General features: G+C 44.4%; 1 long non-coding RNA gene across 2 annotated transcripts; it reads left to right on the top strand.

Annotated features, from left to right (window-relative positions):
• The first annotated feature begins 15,452 nt into the window (after positions 1 to 15,452).
• On the top strand, positions 15,453 to 21,323 carry LOC140662418 (uncharacterized). 2 transcript variants are annotated; one of them, XR_012046073.1, is made up of 2 exons: positions 15,453 to 17,928; positions 20,263 to 21,323. It is a non-coding gene; the product is annotated as an uncharacterized lncRNA (long non-coding RNA). The 2 variants fall into 2 exon arrangements; XR_012046074.1 differs by having other exon boundaries at positions 15,453 to 17,933.
• Positions 21,324 to 21,768: the final 445 nt, after the last annotated feature.

Raw genomic sequence — 21,768 nt, 5'->3', positions numbered from 1 at the left:
GGCTCTTGCCTGGGGTTGTGGGGTTCACCGTGCTGCACCTGGGCCCATCCAGGACAAGAGAGGCACTGTACACTGGGTCTGCTCCTGCAGAAGAGGTGAATGGGGCTGGTGAGGGGTGTTCCTGCGACTGGGAACGTCCCAGGAAATGCGACAGAAATGCGGGGAAGGGGCGGGCGGAGAGGGGGGCTCACCGAGACAGGGCCCAGGGAGAACCGCACTAGAGCCGACGAGGGCAGGGTGCGGTGCAGGGGTCATGGGTGGCTCAGGGCTGGAGGAGGTGGCGGGGGAGGGGGGGCCGCACGTGGACATGCGGGGCTGCCCGAGCGCTTACTCTGGGGTCAGAGCGGGGCTGCGGGACCACCTGGGTCACGTCGGGACCGTGCTAAAGGGGAGTCCCGGGGAAAGCCCTGACAAGGGTCCTGCGGGGGGCGGGGCGGGGGAGGACGACGTAGGCTGGGGCTCTTCGAGGGCGTGGCAAGGCATGGGCGGTGTCGGAGAGGTGTGGGGCGGCAGGGGGGGCATCGGACGTGAGCCGCGGCCGGCCGCGGTGCTGGGGAGCCCAGCGCTCTGATCTGAGCTCCGCGGGAGCACCCGAGTCTCTCCGGTGAAGGGGTGGGACGAAGGGGGACGGGAGGGCGGCCCCGTAGAGTTAAAGCTCTCAGAAGGCAGCAGCCCGCGGCATGCCGGGACGTGTGCTCTCCCGGTAACAGGATCCCGGTCAGCCATGCCGCTCCCTGCACTCTTCCGGCACCGGCCTTCCGGTCGGCCATATTGTCTGCAGGGTATGCCGGGAGATGGAGTCTTTCATCATCAAGCTAGCCGTCGGCCACGCGCAGCATGCCGGGGTGCATAATGCCTCATACCGGCTTTGCCGTGCCCCATGGCGTGCTGAGAGCCGTAGTTGTTTGCCAGCGAGGAGTCAGCTTGGCCGCCTTGCGCTCTGTGGTAGGCTGGGAGCTGTAGCCCCAGCCCCGCTGCCCCCCGCCCCGCGGTGCTCGATCTGATCTCCGTTCCTGAGCGCCCTTGTGCCGCTCACGCCCGCCCACGCCAGCCGGCGGCGGTTCCCCGTTTTTTCCCAGCAGGGCGGGGCAGGGCGCGTGTCTCGGTCCGGGAGGGAGGGCGCGGGGCCGCACGCAGCGGCTGGGCCCGTCCCCCTGGGCGGTGGGGCCGGGACGGGGGGGTCTCGGTGGTGGCGGTAGGGGAGGTTGGAGCTGCGAGGGCAAGCAGCTGTGAGGAGTGGGTTTCTACATCTCCGTTTTAGTTTGCTGCCCTATTTTTTATTTTTTCCCTTTATTTCCCTAATCCCCGTTGCTTTTTAAATGTTCTTTCTGTGCATACTTTTTTCCCTTCGCTGTCTTTTAAAAATTATTTATTCTTTTGCTTCTTTGTCATCACTTTTCAGATTTTCTTTCTAGGGCTTCATTTGAGTTTGTAGGTGCTATTTTTAAATTTTTTCCTTATTTCCTTAATCACCCTTGCTTTTAAAATTTTCTTTATACGTCTCTGTTTTAGTTCACCATCACTATTTTTTAATTTTTTGCTTATTTCCTTAATCCCAGTTGCTTTTAAAATTTTCTGTCTACTTTTCTCCTGTTTGCTGTCTTTATTTCACTGTCTTTCTATATTTTTTTGTCATTCTGTAGTGCCTTTGCTTATTAAATCTTCTTTCTACATGTTTCAGTTCGCTGTCCCTCTTTTTTTATTTTCCTTTATTTCCGTCATGCCCATCGCTTTTTAAATGTTCTTTCATATGCCTACTTTTTTCCTTTTGAAGTCTTTATTTTTAATTATTTCTTCTCTTTTTTTAGTGCTGTCACTTTTTATATTTTCTATGTCTCTGTTTCAGTTTGCCGTTGTTCTTTTTATTTTTTTTCCTTATTTCCTTATTCACCATTTCTTTTAAAACTTTCTGTCTCCCTTTATCCTGTTTGCTGTCTTTATTTCACTGTGTTTATGTTTTAATTCTTTCTTATATTTCCTTAGTGCCCTTGCTTTTTAAATTTTCTTTCTACATCTCTGTTTCAGTTTGCTGTTGCTATTTTTGAATTTTCCTTTTTATTTCCCTAATTCCCCTTGGTTTTTCACTGTTCTTTCTTTGCCTGCTTTTATCCCGTTCACTGTCTTTATTTTTTAACTATTTCTTGTCTTTCCTTAGTGCTGTCACTTTAAAAATTTTCTGTCTATGCATTTTATTTTGCTGTTGCTATTTTTCTTAGTTCTTTCCTCTCTTAATCCTTTGGCTTTTAAAATTTTCTCCTATTTTCTTGTTCGCTGTCATTATTTATTGATTATTTTTTCTTCTTTTTCCTTAGTGCCATTGCTTTTTCAAATTTTCTATGTCTCCATTTTAGTTTGCCGTTGCTATTTTTTAATTTTTTCTTTACTTCCTTAATCCTATTTGCTTCTAAAATTTTCTGTCTACTTTTATTCCATCTGCTGTCTTTATTTTTTTAATTATTTCTTGTCCTTCCTTAGTGCCCTTGCTTTTTAAACGTTCTACATTTCTGGTTTAGTTCACTGTCCCTATTTTTATTTTTTTCCATTTATTTCCCTAATCCCCGTTGCTATTTACATTTTCTACTTTTATCCCGTTTGCTGTCTTTAATTTTGCTGTCTTTTTTTTTAATTACTTCTTGTCTTTCCTTAGTGCTGCCGCTTTTAAAATTTTCTTTCTACATCTCTGTTCTAATTCGCTGTCCCTATTTCTAAATCTTGTCATCTCTTAATCCCTTGGCTTTAAAAATTTTGTTTCTATGTCTACTTTTATGTACTTTAGTGTCCCTATTTTAAATTTTTTCTTGTATGCCCTGTGCCTCATTGCTTTTAAAATTTTCTTTCTGTGACCACTTTTATAAACAGGCCTATTTTTTAATTCTTTCCTCTCTGTCATTTAAACATGTCGCTTTTAAATTTTCTTTCTATATCTGCTTTTATCCAGTTTACTGTCTTTATGTTTTATTATTTCTTGCATTTCCTTAGTGCCCTCGCTTCTTAAGTTATCTGTCTATGTCTTTGTGTATTTACTTGGGTGTCCCTATTTTGTGATTATTTCCTCTCTTAATCCCTTGGATTTTCAAATTTGTTTCTATGTCTATTTATCAAGCTCCCTATCCTTATATTTTATTTCTTTCCTGTCTGTTGTGTACCCTGTCACTTTGAAAATGTACTTGCTATGTCTCCGTTTATTTAGTTTGCTGTCCTGGCTTTTTAATTTTTTCCTCTCTTAATCCCCAATATTTTAAAAATCTACTTTCTATGTTTCTGTTTTAGGTCACTGTCCTTATTTTTAATTTTTTTCCCTTTATTTCCCTAATCCCTGTTGCTTTTAATATTTTCTATGTCTCCTTTTATCCAGTTCACTGTCTGTATTTTAATTTTTTTCTTGTCTGTCCCTTTGCTTTTCAAGTTTTCTTTCTATGTCTGCGTTTTAGTTAATTGTATTTATTTTTCAATTTTTTCTTTTATTTTCTTAATCCTTACTTTAAAATGCCCTTTCTTTGTGTACTTTTATCCCATTCTCTGTCTTTATTTTTTAATTTTCTTGTCTTTCCTTAGTGCCGTCGCTTTTTAAATTTTCTATGTCTACTTTTATCAAGCTCCCATGCCTATTTTTTAATTTTGTTGTCTGTCGTGTACCCTGTTGTTTTTTAAATTTACTTTATATGTCTCTGTTTTAGTTTGTTCCTATTTTTTTTCCTTTATCTCCTTAATCCTGTTGCTTTTAAAATATTCTTTCTATGTCTATGCTTATCCAGTTCCTGTTTCTATTTCTTAATTATTTCCTGTCTGTCATGAACCGCATTGCTCTTTAAATTTTCTTTCTATGTCTACTTTTTTCTAGTTAACTCTCCCTATTTTTCAATTTTTTACTCTCAAAATTATTTTCTTTTTGAAATTTTGTTTTAGGTGTACTTTTACCTTGTTTTCTGTCCCTCTTTTTTTATTTTTTCCTGTTTCCTGTATCCTGTTGCTTTTAAAATTTTCATTCTATGTCTACTTTTGTCAAGATGTGTCTCTCTGTTAAATTGTTTCCTGTCTGTCCTGTACCCCCTTGCTTTTAAATTTTCTTTCCTCGTCTATTTCTATCGTTTGCTGTCCTTATTTTTTAATTCATTCTAGTCTGTCCTGTACCCTGGCGCTTTTAAAATTTTCTTTCGATGACTCTGTTTAGGTTTTTTGCTATTTTTTAATTTTTTCCTCTCAATGTCTTTTGAATTGAGAAAACTTTTGAATTTTTGTTTTTGTGTTCACTTTTATGTATTTTTTCTGTCTCTATTACTTTTTTCCTATCTGTATTGTATATTGTGACTTTAAAATTTTTTTTCTGTCTACTTTTACCCAGACGTCTAACCCTATTTTTTTATTATTTCCTGACTTTCCTGTGTCACGTTGCTTTTGAGTTTTTTTTCTATATCTACTTTTATCCAGTTCACTGTCTTTATTTTTTTATTTCATTCTAGTCTGTGTTGTACACTGTCGCTTTTTAAATTTTGTTTCTACGTCTTTGCTTATTTAGTTTGCTGTCCCTATATTTTTTTTCCTCCTTTAATGCCTTTGTTTTTCAGGGTTTTTTTAACACTTTCTTTGTTCCTTGGTAAATGAGTCTTGGAAAAGCCACCCGCTATTCATGTGTCAGTCCCATGAGGGGTGTTCCAAGCTCATAGGCATCAATGCTCACTGTGCTGCTCAGCTCCTTTGTGGGTTCTCAGGGAACAGATCGGAACCGGAGGAGTTCTTGGCCCGGCCGCGGCTCAGGCCTTTACCTCCCTTGGAGCCTGTACCAAACTACTGTTCATTTGGGTAAGAGGCTGAATGCATCCGTCACACTCCACATCGTGACTCCAGTCAGTCCGCCTTATCGACTCGTGGAGTTACCGGTAGCACGGTTACCTCTTGCCTCTGTGTCATAAATATGTGGTGTATTGCAGATCAGTGGTAAGAGTCCAATTATTTGATAAGCTGTTTAGTTTAAGTGTCCTAATTAATGTGAGTTATATACTCTTTGATGTACAGAATCAATTGATTGTATGCGTTTTACCTCCTGGATTGATGTAATTTGTTTCTTTTTTTGCCAAGCTGTGATATACAGAACGATTCTAAGCAATAAACACAATAAAGTTAAAACTAACAAAACTACAATAGGATGCAATGTAATCAATCTGCCATGTTGACCAGAGGGTTTTTCCCTCATTAATGTGTAGGGGTGGTGTTGTAGCAGGGTGATCTGTTTGCAACTTCCATTTACATTGGGGGCATTCTGTAAGGATGGTGTCACATCTTTTCCTCTTTAGAGACCAGCCTCGGCTTTGGACTGCAAAATGAAGTCTGCCAAGCCATTGCCTGTTGGTGCTGGATGCGAGCCCAAACGGGACCTTGCCTGTTTGTGGCGACGATGCCCGCCTGTTTGCGCCGGGTGGCGCGGGCCCCTGGTTGCAGGCCCTCAGGGGCACCAGGCAGCGTGGGTCCCTTGTCCCTGGCCGCCAGGCAGTCTCTTCTCCTCTGCTTTCAGGGTGGACCTCTCATCCTTGCTGCTTCATCTGTTGGGCAGTCTCGATTGCTCCACGGTACAATGTCCTGTCTTTTTGAGCTTCCCAGGTTTTTAATATTTTCTGGGGTTTGGTTAGAATTTTTTTGCAGGATTTTTTATTCCTGCAGGTCAAGTCAGGTCTTCTTTTGACATTGGGTCCCTATGGCTCTTTTTTTTTTTTTTTTTTTTTTTTTTTTTTAAGATATCCTCAACAGCATTTTCCCGAGAGGGAAGCAGAGTGCTGGGGCATCTGGGGAGGTAGCGTTGGGCTTCCTCCTGTCTTTGCAGGGCTGACCCTGAGGAAGTTGGTATGTGGGTCCATAGTGTGAGTATCTTATGTGGGTGCACTAATCCCTTCCAGAGTGTGGCAGAGGGTCAGGATTTTGTTCTGTTTGGTGTCATGTTGTTCTGTTTTGTGTATTTGTTGAAGATGTGAATTTTGTGCAGGAGGAAGCCAGCTATCTGAGTGGTTTTGGGATAAGGTGGGGTACACGTGTTTTTAGGTCATATCTTCTTTGCTAGGTGGTTTGAAATAATTGTATCTGATTTTCCTAGTGACTCCTGAAGGGGTTTGGTGCACACCGATGGCGGGCGCTGTTGCCAAAAGGCAAAGCACGGTCATAGCAGAGTTTTCCATTTCTGGGGATGGGCTCAGCTGTCTCCTGCACAAATTTCTGTTATGTAGCAATGGGGATGGTAGCTTTCTTTTGATTTCTTGAAGAACAAGAGGATGATGGAGCATGTTACAAGAGCATAATTATTTTCTCTTCCTTTGGCAGTACAGGCACCCAAGGCCAGCCTGCATTCAAGGAACAGCATGAGGATATCAGTGTCGACTGTCAGCAGAGGAAGGAAGCTTCTTTTGGAGGCTGAAGCGATGAAGCAGAGTCCTTAATTGTTCTGTTTGATTTTCAACGTGGGTGTGGGGAGGGCCTGGGACATGCAAAACATGGTCCCGGACAGGGAAGCTGTCTATTACATGGGAGGCTGTGAGAGCTATCGTGGACACCACTGGACTGGCATTAGAACCCGGTGCTTGGCTTGACCGACCTGGCAGGACCATCCTGCCGTCTGAAGTAATGAATACTTCTGCACTGAGATTGTAATAGCTCGGTCTGCATCACCTTTGGCTTTTCCTCGTTGAGCTCGTATTTTGGCAAGAAGCATCTCTCATCAAGTGTTTGGGTCCGAGGGGTCTCCATTAGACTTTGGGCACCTGTCCTGTTATATTCAGTATCTGTCTGCACTCAGGTCTCCTGTAACTCCTACGCAGTTTTGTCTTCTTAAGACTTTATAGTGCAGTGTTACCTAATAGTAGCGTTCTGCATGCAAGCAGCTACCGACAGCCCGGTCTCCTGTGCCATATACGTCAGCGTTGTCATGTGAGCATGCTGTATCCCGAGGGGTTCTCCTTGCTGCAGTTCATGGGGTCATTTGGGAGTTATTTATCCTTAATGAAGAGTCCGTGGTTACACCAGCCACGGTCATTTGCTACCCGTACCTCTTTTGGCCTATCAGTCTTTGCCTATATTCGCGTCCTCTGGCAGTAACTGTAATTTTTGTGTGTCGGTGGATGGTTTGACGACTTCTTGGAGTTTAAGTAATAGATCCAGGCTAAGCAGGACGGTTGAGCCTCAGGCTGTGGCCTGCTTGGTGTTGCCTTTGGATGGACAATTAAATTGAGACGGGTGGGTGTTCGTGGGGAAGCAAGTAGTTATAAATCTTCAATGGCAGGAGGATGATGTATCTTATTTTAGTCTTGGTTTTTTTCCTTGGTTTTGTTTCTCTCTTGTTGTTTTCCTTCTCTTTACAATTTATTATTATTATTTTGTTCCAATTGTTAAACTGTTCTTATCTCAACCCATGAGTTTTCTTATTTTTGCTCTTCCGATTCTCTCCCCCATCCCACCGGGGCGGGAGGGTGAGCGAGCGGCTGCGTGGTACTTAATTGCCGACTCGGGCTAAGCCACAACAGTCCTTTTCGGCGCCCAATGTGGGGCACGAATGGTTTGAGATAATAACAGGTTAACCAGAGCATATTAAGGAATTTAGATCTGTTAATAGTTGCGGGTCACGATATGGATTCATCTGTTCTCGATATTGGCTTATCTGATCTACACCATGCTCATTTTTTTGCCGTACATGTTAAAGATCAGTGTTGGTTTTTGCAGTTTCCTGTGCTCTGCAGTGACTAGTGATGTTTTGCCTGGGAGATTTGTTATTAAAACAGTGACCTTGAGTTTACTTTGGCATCTCATTTTCATACTGAAACCATTACTGTATGTCGGGTACCACCTCATGGAGACAATTAGCAATTATACTTCTTCCTCTGAGAGGTTTTTTTATGGAGGAAGTACAAAATGGCACCCTCACTACCTTCTACAATGTTTCCTCCTTCATTACAGTAACTTTTCAGTATCTTGAACATCCTCGGGTAGTTAACTTACATCTATCGGTATCGCTCGGGAATATTGTTTTGGTTTTGTCTAAGGTTAGTAAGCAATTTAAGGATTTCATCCAGAGATCTGCCCCAAGGCTGGTCTTTCTTTGTCACGCAGCACTCCTTTATCTTTGTCTGCCATCGAGGGTGTCTCTGTTTGGTTCCTCTCTCGCTCAGTCATCTCTAGTTTGCCTAGATGCCCTCCTGAGACTCCAAGGCCCTCACTGGGTCTCCAAGCCTTCTTTTCTTACCCTGCCGCCTCCTCATTCCTCTACTGTCTATAACAATGGCATCTGTGTCCTTTCTTGTACTCCACAACACTCTTGTAGCACTTTCGCTCCATTTTGATTTTTTGGTTTATTTGTTTTGTGCACTTCGGAGCACTTTTATCTTACTCTTTGCCATCTAGGATGCCTTCATTCAGCGCTCAGCCTCCTGATGACATCTGTACTTGGTTGAAAACCCCTTCAGAGTTCCTCATTGTTATCTCTGAGGCTTCTTGGGTCTCTCGGGCCCCCTCGGGACTCCTCTGCTCCTTTAACCAAGGTCTCGTGAGACATCTCCTATGCCCCAGAGCCCTGTTTTCGATTGGCAGGGCACTTTGCACCCCTCTTTTCCCCTCAGAACCCTTCCTGAGTCCGCATCTGTTACCCGGGTCAGTCTATGACCAGGAGAGCTCATAGAAGGCTCCCTTAGGCTGTCATTGTTATAGATAAAGCGGTTGGCTCGTAGTCAAATTGCATGCGATAGGAAAGCTATGCATGAGGCTCCTTGTATCCATGACTTTCTTTGTTCCTTGATAAACGAGTCAGTGAAAAGCCATCTGCTATTCATGTGTCAGTCACGTGATCGGTGTTCCAAGCTCACATGTATCGATGCTCACTGTACCACTCGGCTTCTTTGTGGGTTCTCAGGGAACAGATCGGAACCGGAGGAGTTCTTGGCCTAGCCACGGCTCAGGCCTTTACCTCCCTTGGAGCCTGTACCAAACTATTGCTAGTTCGGTTAAGAGGTCGACTGTATCCATCACACTCCACCCCGTGACTACAGTCAATCTGCTTTATCGACTCATAGAGCGGTAGCACGGTTACCTCTTGCCTCTATGTCATAAATATGTGGTGTATTGCAGATCAGTGGTAAGAGTCCAATTATTTGATAAGCTGTTTAGTTTAAGTGTCCTAATTAATGTGAGTTATATACTCTTTGATGTACAGAATCAATTGATTGTATGCGTTTTACCTCCTGGATTGATGTAATTTGTTTCTTTTTTTGCCAAGCTGTGATATACAGAACGATTCTAAGCAATAAACACAATAAGGTTAAAACTAACAGAACTACAACAGGATGCAATGTAATCAATCTGCCATGTTGACCAGAGGGTTTTTCCCTCATTAATGTGTAGGGGTGGTGTTGTAGCAGGGTGATCTGTTTGCAACTTCCATTTACATTGGGCGCATTCTGTAAGGATGGTGTCACATCTTTTCCTCTTTAGAGACCAACCTCGGCTTTGGGCTGCAAAATAAAGTGCTTCTCGGCCTGTGGGGCCTAATTTTTGATGTAACCATTCCCCCAGTCGGTACCATACCCCAGTCGTGTATCTCCTGGTTTTGTTTCCCTAATTCTGGCTAATACATCTACTTGTTGGTGATTCATTTTGTGACTGGTTGGTCATTGTTCACGTGGCCTTTTACCCATCCTAGTTTAAAGGGTGCCTGTTTGGCTATATCTAAATAGTAATTGCCAGTCTTCAGTTCTCCAAACTGGGGATCTATTTACTTCCCAATTTAGGGATTCCCATTGACAAAGCCATTGTGTGGCACCTGCCCACACGGCATAGGAGTCGACATAAGATAACTTTTGCTCTGTTTTGTGCTGCTAGAACAACTGCCCTTAGTTCTCCCACTTGTGCGCTACCTTCACCACCTTCTATTACTTGTTTGCCGGTGGTAATTTCTAATGCCGCAGCTTTAGTACCGCCGTTTGCCATTTACCCTCTTTGCTGAGGCATGGGTAAACCAAATGCCTTCGGTCGGTGTTTTCTCCGTGAGGGGAGGCGCATTTAGAATCGGTGAGGGTTTACATGGCTCTTTTAGTGCTAGCGGGTCAGTGTTTACAGGTATTTGTAATTTGGAAATTTGTGTATGTCCTTCAGTCAATTGCATTTCATTTGCTGCTCCCATCAGGTAGGCGTACCCTTTTCTGGTAGTGGGTTTCTGTGCAATTCCTCCTGGTGGAGAAGTTTCCTAGATTGGGGAATCTGTTACTGTTCTATTTTACTTAGGGTGTCTGGTGGGATTGCCGCACTACCTGCAATCCATCGAGTACCTAAAATGTTTACTTCTCTACTCGGTCCCTGACATTTTTCTAGTGGGATTTAAACTTCTGCTTTATGTAGCATTTGCCACGCTGCTGCTGCCTCTTCCCCCACCTTTTTAGTGGAGGTCCCTCTGATTAGGATATCATCTGTATATTGGTACAGTTTCACATCTTGAGGCAGTGAGACTGTAAGAATTCAGCGAGCACAGCGTGAGCAATCGTGGGTGAATGTTTATATCCCTGTGGGAGTCTGTTAAAAGTGTCTTGTATGCCTTTCCAAGTAAAAGCAGATTTCTCTTTATCCTCCTCCTGCAAGGGGACCATAAAGAACATACCTTTCACATCTAGCACTGCCGTCCATGGGTGTGCGGCCACTTGTAGCGTAGCTGTTAAAGTTGCAATATTAGGTACTGCAGCTGCTAGCAGAGCTGCGTTGGCATTTAGGTGCCGATAATCAGTTGTCAGATGCTATCTCTCGTTCAGCTTTCGGACTGGGCAGACTGGTGAACTGTATGGGGAGTTGGTTTCTGGAAATAATGTGCCATTTTTCCAAGTCTGCTATTACTTCAGAAATTCCATTTTGTGCTGCAGCAGAAATCGGGTATCACAGTACATTAGTAACCTTGGAATCGGGGAGCGCAGGAGCTGTGTGGAGTACATGCACCCTCCTCATTTCTATCAGGGTTAGGGTTGATATTTGAACCGAAGGACCATACACTGCTGCCAGGCAGGCGCCAGGTTCAGCTGTTCAAAACATCGAAACCCAAAACATTTTCCCTGTGATCTTTGATTGCAAAGCGAGTAGACAACATGCACTTCTTGGCCGGGAGCCATAAATTAACTTTCACGGCTTGGCAAGTAACCCTTGCTCTGTTCACTCCAGTTATTTTAACTCTGCTGTCTGGGTCACACGCCCAGCTTCTTGGCATTCTGTTGCGTTAGTATTGAAATTTCTGCTCCCATATCTATTAGAAATGTTACCAGTTGTCACTGAGGGCCAACTGGAATTAAAATGTAAGGGCCTCCTTCATTTAGCCATGGCTAGGCTTCCACTGGCCGGATGGACCGGCCCAATTGCTCTCCTGGCGTTATTTGTTTTTTGATCTCAAGCTTTGTAACTCCTCCTTAAGGGGGATGAAAGAGTTGTCGCTCTTTCTTGGAGCTGGCAGTGGCGCCGGAGTATTTGGAGTACGTTCTGTCCTTTCCTCATCGCCGTGTTTCTGAAATGCTTGAATTAGATTCAGGATAACACTAGTAGGCTGTGCCTTAATCGCAGCTCTGGGAATGCCCAGTGCCAATGCTCTCCTCCACAGTTCATTTCTCTACTCCCGAGACTCTGCTCGTGGGTCTTTAGGTGTATTTTCCCTTGGTTTAGTTCCTGTTCCCTGTGGGGGTGTTTGTTTTACCGGTCACATTTGATGATCTCCTGTTTGGGATCTTGGGTCAGATTTCTCAGTCGACAGATCATCCCACCCCGTTTCATGGCTACGATTTACAATACCATGCATTAATTCTGCCCATGCAGGGAGTTGTCTGTGGGGATCATCACCGTCAAATTCCTCATTTTGCCCTGTGTCTCTTTTAATCTCATCCCATTTTGCAATTAAATAAGGTTTAAGAATTGCCAGGGCTCCCCTAATTGGTGGCTTTAGCCTGTTATAATCTACAGTAGCAGATACTGGGGTATCACTGGACTCTCCACGTTTATGCATGTGCGGGTGGCTTTGGTGATGGCAGTGGAGAGTTCACTTAGGGAATGGATGGGACTTACAGAAGGTTCACCTCAATCCAAGGCATCTATTCCCCCAGCCCAGTAGGCTACCCTATTGGTGATAGAACGGGCTTTATCTGTCAGGTTGGGTCCTAGGTTTAAGAAAATTCCTGGGCCCCAATAACAGTTTGCTTCATTTCCACTCAACATTATTCAGTCACCACCGCTGAGGCAGACACACCACAAATATTCAGTTTCACGTGGCTTTTTGCTGTATTTCTCTTGTAATTTTGCCAGTTGTAATGCATCCCATGGAGTGCTTTGCATACTATATCGCTGACCGCCTCCTCGAGGTCCTTCAGAGTAATCTGCTTTAATAATGGGCCTAGTCTTTTATTCAGAGGAGTTCAGAAGGGGTGGTGGGTTAGCATGTTCTTTTTCACAGTCATCTGGATCACCCCAGTATCACCATACCAGTTCTCTGGGGACTCTATGAGTTTCCTAATTTGAATGGCATTGGGGGGATGCAGGGCTGCATGAGCATCATTTTGATCTTTTTTTCCAACTTTTGTGTTTTCTCCTTTTCTTTCTGTAATTGTTTCTGCAGCTGCTCAATTTTCAAAGACAGTATTAATTGAGCTGCCTTTCTGCCTTCTATTTCTTCTGTTAGGTCCTGTTCCTTTTTATTGTTCTTTTTCCTATCCTGATAAGCAGCTTCTAAACAGGTACCTAGCATTTTGCCAATAATTTCTTTCCCTTTTCCATCCTTTATATGTCCCCTGGCCACTTTTAGCTGTTCTTTCACGGCTTCCCAATCATGCCACTTATCACGAGCCCATTCTTCTGAGAATTTGGGACTCTGACTTATTCCATGCTTCCATAAGTAATCAGCAATACTACTTGCCATCCTGCCAACAACACCAGTTTGTCGCAAAAGAGCGCTTTAGATTGCTTAAAAAAAAAATCACTGTCAAAGGTATTGGAAAAAAGTGGTTTTAATATGATGTTGTAAAAGTGCAACTTAAAGTTCAATGGCAAGGTTCACTCTACTGCATGGAAGAAACATACAAAGGAAAATGAGGTTACACGCGAGCTGGAATGATTCGTAGAGAGACCGGGGATACAAAAGGGTACGGAGGACCCTCCCCTTGAGTCACAAGGTTCAGAGTAGGCCCCTTGCTTTCTAAAGTCCTGATGGAGCTTAGGTGCAGCTAGGCCCAATCTTAGTCTCAGACTTGGACAACAGTTTATGTCTAAGGGATTACACATGCAAAGTTTGTCAAAGTTACCATACTACAAGGTTATGCGTGATATAGGTCACTTACCAAAGATCTGCTGTCGGTAAAAGGTCTCTCTGCCTCGAGGAGCAACCTTGAGAGGTGTCCCAGCTCAAGGGGAGATCACCGCCGTGCAGCCACACTGCCTAGCAGGGAGAGCTCAAAGGCAGCTCCCTTAGGCTGTCATTTTTATAGATAAAGTAGATGTAGATGGCTCGGAGTCAAATTACATGCAATAAGAAAGCTATGCGTGAGGCTCCTTGTACCCACAGCTTTCTTTGTTCCTTGCTCAATGACTCTTGGAAAAGCCATCCGGTATTTGCGTGTCAATTGCATGATCAGTGTTCCAAGCTCATATACATCATAAGACAGCTCAGGCTGGGTCACTGCTGCACTTGCACAAGTAAGGCTTGTCCTCCATTGGTTCAGGTGGTTCCTGCTGTAGTCATTCCCGTAACATGCAACTCAGATCCTGGGTTACAACAATTTAAAGGTATTTCCATTACAGTCTCCACCCCTGGTCCCTTTGGACCAGACCAGTGGGTTTAACATTGCAATGAACTCCTCCCCTTGCCCCTGCTCTGACTTGGACTTATCCACAGACTGCGGTCCCTTAGGGGCATACCTGCTCCAAGTGGAGCCTCATCTATGAGCCAGTCTCTCCAGGGCTCTACCTGCTGCAGCATAGACTTCTGCACAGCCACAGTTGCTCTGAGGTGCCCCTGTTCCAGCGTGGCCTTCTCCATGGGCCACCATGCCTTCAGATATATATGCACTCCAGCACGGCCTCGCCCACAGCCACAGTCCCTTCAGAAGTAAACCTGCTCCAGCACACCCTTACCCACAGCTGCAATCCCTCCAGGGGTGTACCTGCTCTGTCATGGGTCTATCCATGGCCACACGCTTTCAGGTGCTCCAGCATGACCTCATGCACAGCCACCGATGCTTCAAGGTGTACCTGCTGCAGCATGGACTTATCTACAGCTATAGATTCTTTGAGGTGTACCTTTTTCCAGCGTGCACTTATCCTTGGGCCATTATCCCTTCAGAGGTACCTGCTGCAGCACAGACATAACCACAGCCACAGACGTGTCAAGAGGTGGCATCTTGCTCTGGCATCAGCTTAGCCACGGCCACAGACGCTTTGGGGTGTCCTGCTCCCACGTGGACTCATCCACAGGTTACAGCCCCTTTGACTTGAGTTCATACTGGAGTTCCAGCCTGTCCAGTACAGCAGCACAGAAACAACAGCGATGCCCTGGCCATCTGCCAGCCCAGGTGTAGTCTAACAGGAGCTGGTGGAAGGCCAGGGCTTACGTAAAGCTGATAAGGGGGATTCAGGCTGGAAAGCGGAATGTCTAAACAAGAATTACTGTCCCTGGGAGAGAAGCACATGCTGGAGAAATATGTATGTAAGCTAATTCAAATGTTTTGGGAACCATCCAAAAAAACTAGTAGGAGTGTGATAAGCAGCACCCTCACGCAAACTATCCTCATTATAGTACTAAAAGTCACAGTCCTCGAGCCGGAGACCCCGGCCCGAGCAGAGGCCCCTCACCTCTGAGTGTGCACAGCATATTAAAGTAGCACTGTGGGTTTAAGTTGAAATAAGAGAAATGTAGACCAATAGAAAACTGCTTTGTGTAATTACTTATGCCTGTGCATAACTAGACTGTATAAATACTGTACCTGCGTGACCGAACTTTGTGCTAGCTTTGTGGAGCTACCACCTAGCGCCCATCTCCACGCAGACATGAAATGAAATACCTCTGCCCTGTGTGTTTATCGGCGTCCCGCACACCGGGTATACGACCTCACGCTTGTGGGATAACAGTTTTGGCACCCCAGATGGGACCGAGCTGACAGCGTCGCCCTGTTCGTCTTGCCGCATCCAACAGGGAGAAGAGGCCTGAGCGGACTCTAGCGCGCACCGACCTGTCGATCGGGGACTCCTTCGGCTCCTCTCCTGCAGTCGGGCGGTAAGCAACATAACGGTGCAATGCTAGTGAAAAGAGGTATTTTTCTGGGATAGGAGAAAAGGGGGGGTAGGGGCGAGATCTCTTGGGAAGCAGGCACTATCTGTTCTGTCCCGAGCTCTGCATGAGACGCACCAGGAAAGATACGTGGTAGTAGCATAGTTCCGTTTGTTCCTACACGCTGTCCTGTTCTGAGTAACGAAGGGAGACGTCCCTCGTTCTGGTTTGTGTAGAAATGCTGGGTTTTTCGGTACCGATATGGGCGCTGCTGCTTCCCAGGAGGCACCCCTTTGCTCTCCCCTAGGATGCATCCTGAAGCATTGCCATAAATTTGGGGGAGATCCCATGACTAAAAATCAGCTAAAACGATATTGTAATCAACGGTGGCCACAATATCAATTGGAAGATGGTGAAAAATGGCCCGAGAATGGATCCTTGAAATATAACACTGTATCAGAATTAATATTGTTTTGTCGGAGAACTGAAAAATGGGATGAAATGCCTTACGTGGATATGTTTTTTTCGTTAAGACGCGATTGGGATATTCGGCAGAAAGGCGGTTTAGTGGATTCTAAACATCATATTGGAATATATGCGTTAAAAGAGAAAACGGGAAAACCTCGTTGTATTGAATCGGAAAATGTGGAAGAGGATATTCAGCTGTTGGTAGCTCCCCCAAAACAGCCAGAATCTGATAGCTCAAGCGATAATGGAGTTGTGAGTGCTGTCTCTAAAAGAACAAGGGGACAGAAACCGATAGTTCAAGCTCCCCTCAGCCAGGCTCTAGGGCCTGAAGGAAGAGCAGTATCCGTACACGTACCTTTTACTGCTTCTGATTTATGAAACTGGAAACAGGCAGTCGGATCCTATCGAAACAATCCAGAGGGAATGTATAGTACTGTTAATCATGACTCATAATCCTAACTGGGGAGATGTACAGGCTCTCCTAGAATATTTGTTTACCACTGAGGAGAGGAGAACAATTTTAGAGAAGGCTAGAGAGGGACTGATCCCACAATGCGTGTGTGGGGGGGCGTGCCTAATACCAATATGTACCTCCTGAAAAAGGATCCGGAGTGGGATCCAAACACAAGTGTGAGGGATTACAGAGGGTAAAGGAATATCCAAAGTTAATTGTGTATGGGATTCAACATGGAGTGCAAAAGCCTAGGAATTTATCTAAACTATCTGAAGTAAGGCAGGGGGATAAGGAAACCCCGTCAGCCTTCTCTGAGAGATAGTGTGAAGTAGCTCGAAAATGGACAGATCTCCATCCGGAAGATGATAGCAATTTACAGTTATTTAACACGCTGTTTATTGGTCAAGCGGCAGCAGATATAAGAAGGAAATTACAAAAGGTAGAGGGCGAGGATGGCATGACAATCTCGCAGTTCTTGTCAATCACATATAAGGTACGTAATAATCGGGAGGAAACAGAAGAGAAGGAGAACCGGGGATGAGTAAAGCTGCAAGCTTCTTTGTTGGCTGCCTTGACAGAAACACAAGAAAAAGGGAGAGAAAATACACGAGGTGAATGCTGTGGGCGAGGAAGGGGCCGTAGAAATAATAGTAGAAATTGTTATGACATTCCCCTGGGAATGAATCGGCGTGCAAATTGTAAGCAAGAGGGCCATTGGAAAAAAGTTTGTCCACGCCGTCTGAGTAATCGGGAAAGAGAGACAGAAGAAGGGGTTGGAGTCATGATGGAGATTGGGTTGGACTGAAAGGGACTGGAGGAATCTATGAAAGCTTCCCCAGACGATCCCCTGGTTCCAGTCAAGCTGGGGAATTAAATAATAGATGTTTTATTTTTAACTGATAGTGGAGCCACCCATGCTGTAGTAACTAGTTGTAGGGGACCCTTAAGTAGAACTAAAATAAGCATTGTCGGTGCCACAGGGAAAAAGACTTTAAGGCTGTTTTTACAACCTATGGAATGTTCCATTGGAAACACTAAATTAACTCATGAATTCCTTTATATGCCAGAATGCCCCCTACCTTTGCTTGGGTGGGATTTACTTGTAAACTGAATGCACAGCTAACTTTTTCTGAAGACTCTGTTCAGTTGCATATTCCTCCAGAGACTGCCTGGAAAGCCCAGATATGTTCGTTTATCGAGAAAGATCCTAATGAAAAAATGAATATTTCAAAGGACATACTGAATGCGGTCATACCCCTTGTGTGGGCATCGGAGATACCCGGACGAGCAAAGAACGCGACCCTGGTAAAGACCGAACTGAAACCAGGAGCTCAACCGGTAAGAAAGAAACAATACCCCGTTAAGCCGGAGGCCCGAAAAGGATTGAACCTATAATAAGCTCCTTTTTAGAACATGGATTGTTACGGGAGCGTCAATCGGAATTTAATACTCCCATCCTACCTGTAAAGAAGCCCCATTCTTCTGAATATAGACCGGTATGGGACTTAATGAGAAATTAACACAAGGAGAGTAGATGTCCACCCTGTGGTTCCAAATCCATATACCCTTCTTACTACAATCCCTAACAGTAATACTTATTTTGCAGTGTTAGATTTAAAGGATGCCGCCTTCTGTATACCTGTGGATGAGCAGAGCCAGACCATCTTCGCCTTTGAATGGGAGAACGCAACTCCAGGACGAAAGACGCAACTCTGCTGCACTGTCCTTCCCCAGGGATTCAAGAACGTCCCTACCTCGTTTGGTAAGGTACAGGCCAAAGAATTAGAACTATGGCAAAACGATCACCATGCTGTAACATTGTTGCAATATGTTGATGATTTGCTAATTGGTTCTGACAGTTATGAGGCATGTCTGGAAGCCACCGCCAGTTTGCTTAACTTTCTGGGCTTGGCAGGGTATCCGGTTTCTAAGAAAAAGGCTCAGATTGGGGAGAAAAAAAAAGGTGCAATATATGGGGTTTGAAAAAATCGCCAAAGGACAGAGAGAATTAAGTATGGAGAGAAAAGAGGCCATTTGTAGAATTGCTGTACCGACATCAGAGAAGCAATTAAGAGGATTTCTGGGGATGGCCGGATGGCGTCGCTTACGGATTCCCGATTTTGGACTAATTGCCAAACCACTGTATGCTGCTGCAAAAGGACCCGAGGGGGTTCTCGAATGGACACCTGAACATAGGAAGAGTTTTGATGAAATTAAAAGGAAACTCACGGAGGCTTCTGCTTTGGGACTCCCGAATTTGAGGAAACCTTTCCAATTATATGTACCTGAACGACAGCGAGCGGCATTAGGAGTTTTGACACAAAGGTTGGGGAGCTGGAAGAGACCGGTGGGATACTTTTCAAAGCAATTAGATTAAGTTAGTAAAGGTTGGCCTGCTTGTTTGAAGGCAGTAGCAGCTACCGCAACCTTAGTTGAAGAATCTCAGAAGTTGACGTTAGGCCAACCGATTACTGTATTTGTACCTCGCGCAGTGTCTTCTTTCCTTGAAGATAAAGGGCATTAGCGGATCTCCCCACGCAGGTTAGCTAAATATCAAGCTGCGCTGCTGGAACAAGATGATGTTGTAATCTCCCCGACCTCTGCTCTAAATCCTACAACTCTGCTCCCGATTTCCAAATCCAGTGAATTGCATTGTGACTGCTTAACAACCATCAAACAAGCATATTGTAGTAGGCCTGATCTGTGAGACAAACCCCTACCAAATGCAGAACCGGAGTTATTTACCGATGGAAGCAGTTTTATGTTGGAAGGAAGACGGAAAGCTGGATATGCAGCGGTAACACATTCTCGGGCCTTAGAAGCTAAATCTTTGCCTAGTAATACATCTGCTCAAAAGGCAGACTCGGTTGCGCTAACACGAGCTTTGGAGCTTAGTCAGGGAAAGCAAGTCAATATTTACACAGATTCTAAGTATGCATTCGGAGCAGTGCACACACGTGGGACAATTTGGAAAGAAAGAGGACTATTAAGTTCACACGGGACTCCGATCGAATATGGAACAGAAATAATGAAGCTCTTACAGGCAGTCCTTCAACCAAAGGAGGTTGCTATAATGCATCGTAAAGCACATCAGAAGGGAAACAATGAAATCACGAAGGGAAATCGAAAAGCAGACCCGTTAGCAAAAGAAGCAGCATTACAGCAATCAAAATTTGAAGGGGCTTTAATTCCAGTACCCCTTTGGAATTATCCGCCCCCACAATATACCGAGAAGCAAAATCAATTGGCAGAGCAATTAGATTGTTCCAAAAGCGATCAGGGTTGGTGGGTGACACCACTGAAGCAATTATTAATTTCTGAAAAGATGATGGAAATTCTACTCGAGAAACTGCACCGAGAAACACACTCGGGAGCAGATGCATTAGTACTAATTGCCAAAAGACACGTCATTGGGCCAAGAACGCAAAGCCTAGCAGATATAATAGTTAAAAAGCATGCTATCTGTCGTGCCAATAACCCAAAAATTGCAAAGAAAATCACGGGAGGAATGGTAAAACGAGGAATAACTCCCGGGGAATACCGGCAAATAGATTTTACGGAGTTGCCGAGGTGTAATCTGTATAAATATTTATCGGTAACGGTAGACACCTTTTCTGGTTGGCCCGAAGCTTTCCCCTATCATACTAACAAATCTAAGGAAGCGATTAAAATTTTATCGAAAGAAACTATCCCCAGATTCAGCGTTCCAGAAGGTATATTCTCCTATAACAGACCCCGCTTTATTGCGGAAATAGCGCAGGGAGTTTTTAGATTTCTAAACATCCAAGGGGATTTGCATACCCCTTGGAGGCCACGGTCCAGTGGCAAAGTAGAAAGAATGAATCGAACTCTAAAAAGGCAGATTTCTAAAGTGTGTCATTGAGGAAACTCAAATGAAATGGGTAGATATTCGAGCCATAGCATTAATGAGAGTAGGAATTACACCCAGAATTAGGGAAACTGTTAGTCCATTTGAGATCCCATATGGGATCTCATATGGGAACCGTATCCAATCGATCATTTAACCGCAAAGGGAGACCATATGCATGTCAAGGGACAGGCTGTAATTAAAGAATATTTGATTTCTCTCTCGCAGAATTTATCCTCCCTGCGTAGGTACCTAAACCAGGAGACTCCCGTTCCCTTGGACACTCCGATACACCCATTCCAACCAGGAGACACAGTCTACGTGCGAACTTGGAAAGACGAGCCCTTGAAAGAAAAGCGGAAAGAACCTTATACGGTGCTATTGAAAACATACACGGCGGTAAAGGTGAATGGGATTGACTCCCGGATTCGTTATACCAGAGTTGAAAGGGTTAAATCCCTGACTAAGACCTTACTGTGATACATAGACTCGCATTTTTTTTTAGTTTCGCTCGCATCCTTGTTCTCTTTTGTTCTCTTCCCCTTTGCAAAGATAGTTTTAGTTACCTGCTGAGCAGAGTTGATGGTAGGACATTTCCTGTAACTTCTTACCCGATACGACTAAACAGGCCTCGAGCAAGCTCGTTAGGCTTCCTAATTAAATCACCGATAACAGGAACTCGGGACCTTTGTGCCGAAGAGAAGCACCAAAGAACTAGTTTAAATCGACCCCCTCGTAACATTCCGAGGCCGAAGGACCGATGAGCTAACTCAATGACTATCTATGGACAAAGGAAGCCCAAAGTTCAACTAGCGGACAATGCGAGAAAGACTACGGAAGACCACCGGGAGGGTGAAGAGACCCTAACCCTAATTTTACTGCGCATGCTCGGACTATGTAAATGAACTCTGGGAACTCATCACCATAAAACTGCCCTTTTCAGGAAATCTGATGACTATGTATGATTTTTCTGTATATGAACCGAGGTGTTGCGCTTCCCTGGTGGAGCGATCCCCAGCGCTGCCATAAAGAATACCCGCTTAATAGTCATCCCGACTATCGAGTCCCGATTTCAGCTTTTCACGGCAACAGAGTAAAGGCGGCACCAGACCAGGACAAGTGGATCTCTATGCCAACTGGAGAACTGAAACTCTGACTAACCAGAGACTGTCGATGAATCGTGTCAAGGTTTTTCTTTTAGAAAAGTACTATTAAAATTACTCCTAGAGACTCTCAGAAAGTGTTATTAATTGAGCACGGTCCAATAAAAATTTTATCTCTGACATCAATTAACCTAGCATTTACTTTTTGTAACAGATATCTAGTCTTAAAACTTGTCCATTTCTTTGGAAGAATCCATAACATCAGCAGTATAATGGCCTGTTTACCACTACCTAAATCTACAGCCGATCCCCTCGAGCGGGGAATTTTAGCTTTAGATTTAAACCGAAGCTATCTTCGGTCTCCAAATTACCTCCTTTCAGAATAGAATGTGGTTAGCGAATGCAACTAGAGTAGGATTACAAGATTTAAAGTACTCCGTGACAGGAAACTTCAAAAATGACGTTGCAGAATAGGCTAACCTTAGATTTAATGTTACTACAGGAACACAGGGTATGTCGGTACCTAAAACTGAAAAACAAAGATTGTCGCATCCATATCCCCAATATAACTGAACATTTAGCTCAACAAATAGATGAAAAAAAAAAAGTGGCAAAATCAAGTAGAGATATT

This window comes from Ciconia boyciana, chromosome 22, assembly GCF_034638445.1.
Source record: "Ciconia boyciana chromosome 22, ASM3463844v1, whole genome shotgun sequence".
NCBI classification, from domain to species: Eukaryota; Metazoa; Chordata; class Aves; order Ciconiiformes; family Ciconiidae; genus Ciconia; species Ciconia boyciana.
This window is presented reverse-complemented; position numbering and strand designations above follow the sequence as displayed.